Raw genomic sequence first — 2,500 nt, 5'->3', positions numbered from 1 at the left:
ATTGGGCTCTTGTCATTTCTAGTGCCTTCCACCAGGCAGTCAGGGTGGCGGAAATCATTGGGTTTTTAAAACATTTGTGTCGCTTAATCGATGTTGTAATAAAGAGTAAATCTAAAAGTCTGAGGTTATTACAATCCTTCTGTTCTAGTTGCAGCCAACAGTTAGTATTTATGTTGGGTTGTGCCCATAGAATGATATATTGTAGCTGGTTAGCTATATAGTAGTGCATAAAATTTGGTGCCTCTAGACCTCCTTTTGGATTTACTTTTCTGAAGAGTAGATGGACAAATCTTTGCTGTTTTTTTTTCCAGTTACATTTTGTAATGGCCGAGTCCAACAACTGGAACCAGTTAGACGTAGGTTTAAATGGAATCATTAATTTTTTTTTACTTATTTTGGGTAAAACTGGTGGCTATTCGTTGAGAAATGGGAAGATTATTCCAACGCTCCAAGTCAGTATAAATGCTATCCAGAAGTGGAGTAAAGTTTAAATGAATTAAATAATTTAGTTTAGGTGAGATTTGTATGCCTAAGTATTTTAAATTACCTATAGGAAATGAGTAGTGTGGGTTCTGGCTTGCAGGGTTCCATGAATTTTCTGTAATAGATAGTAGTGTTGATTTTTTCCAGTTAATAGAATAATCTGATAAATGTGAGAATTTTGTTATTAAGTTAAATACTTCCCCTAACGAAATAGCAAGTTTTTCTAAATAAAGTAAAATATCATCTGCATATAGATTAATTTTGTGTTCTGTTACCCCAGAGTGAATTCCTTGAATCCTTCTTTCCTGGCATATAGCTAATGCAAGCGGCTCAATAAATATTGCAAATAATAAAGGGGACTGTTGGAGAGGCTAGTTTTGGACTGTATAGGTGCGATTCAAATAGAGTATCTCTTTTCGCCAGAACACAAAGCAACAGTGGAGCGAAGATGTAGATTGGCAGCTTTAATCCAGGAACATCAGCAAGAGGCGGTTACAGTATTTGCACTTTAGTGTACAGGCATACCAGCATGGGCTGCTATGATGCAGGCACTGTGGCTAACTATGGATGCTTGTAATCCTGAAGTACAGTGTATGCATGGTCTGATCATCTATGTGTGTGGGAATGTGTGTATGGTTCAATGTGTGAATCGTTCAACGTGTGTATGGTTCAATGTGTGGTTCTGCAATAAACCGAAAAACAATACAGCGTATGAGTGTAAATACTTGATTCCTAATAAACACAAATACAGTATTGCATTATTTAATAGCACACATTGATTGGCTAAATAACTGGGCTGCAACATTACAAATTTTACATGAACAAGCACTATGTTAGCTATGCACATGAATGGCTATAAACACACACAAAAGTTGTACAACATACCAAACATGAGCTAATTACTCAAAAGTATGATGCACGTAACGAATCACTTATTATTGTGAACGTCGCGTAATGGCGCCGCACACTGAGAGCATAATGTCCCAAACTGACAGCAGACATTATGTGCAAAGTGGGACAAAACATGCAAATAAGCACACAAAACTTTAGTGAACTTCTCTACTAATGTCCAACACGCAGAAGAGAACACATTTATGTAGTTAAATGGTGTTTAAGACACTTAGTTAGTTACATAGCGAACTTCAACGAGGTACTCAACGAGCTGTCAATCAAATCGGCGTCGGAGCTTAATAAGGCACACAAGACACACGGTAGTGCGACAAATAAACACGGTACACATAAACTAAAACACTCCTTAGTGTACTCACTTTTGGTCAAGGATGCACACGATCACCACAGCTCGCAACACATTCTGTCATGGTGGCGTCCAACTGCACAATAACCGCTGCGCAACAAGTAATGGACCCAGAATGCAACACGCGAATCACAGAAGTAAATATAATGACGTAACTCTATTCTTAACGTGGAATATGGAAAATATACAAATATAATAATGATGACTATTAATATTTGGAACCTTTTTAACAGGGACAGTGGGCATCTCTGTCTTGTGCCTCTTTGTAGAGTAAAACTCTGAGAAATAATCCCATTAGTAGTAACTGTAGTTTTAGGAGAATCATATAATACTGACACCCAGTGAATAAATGACTTCCCAAAGCCACATTTATTTAAAACAGCAAAGAGGAAGGACCAGTTAACTTTGTCGAAGGCTTTTTCTGCATCCAACGATATAACTGCCTTTTTATCATGCCGCTGTGACATGCTAATAAGGTTAAAGAGCCTCCTAATATTATTAGTAGATGACCTTTAATAAAGCCTGTTTGGTCGCTATGAATGATTGTCGAGATTACTGTTTCTAGTCTAGATGCGAAAGCCTTAGCGATAATTTTAATATCAGTGTTAATAAGTGAAATCGGACGGTAACTTGTTGGAAGGGTGGGGTCTTTTTCTGGCTTTAATAAACGTTTAATTGCAGCTGTATTCATGTGTGAACGTATGTAACCATTAGTTTTAATTTCTGTTATTAATAATGGAGCAAGCATTAACCAGAAGTGCT

General features: G+C 37.2%; 1 protein-coding gene across 2 annotated transcripts in view; it reads left to right on the top strand.

Annotated features, from left to right (window-relative positions):
- The window catches only part of top3b (DNA topoisomerase III beta), a 93,232-nt gene that overhangs the window by 48,148 nt on the left and 42,584 nt on the right, over positions 1–2,500 (top strand). The gene's annotated exons all lie outside the window — the stretch shown is intronic.

The sequence above is a fragment of the Leptonotus elevatus genome, chromosome 5, assembly GCF_054856555.1.
Source record: "Leptonotus elevatus isolate MCC_2025b chromosome 5, RoL_Lele_1.0, whole genome shotgun sequence".
NCBI classification, from domain to species: domain Eukaryota; kingdom Metazoa; phylum Chordata; class Actinopteri; order Syngnathiformes; family Syngnathidae; genus Leptonotus; species Leptonotus elevatus.
The sequence above is the reverse complement of the archived record's forward strand: the minus strand, read 5'-3'. Positions and strand labels throughout refer to the sequence as shown.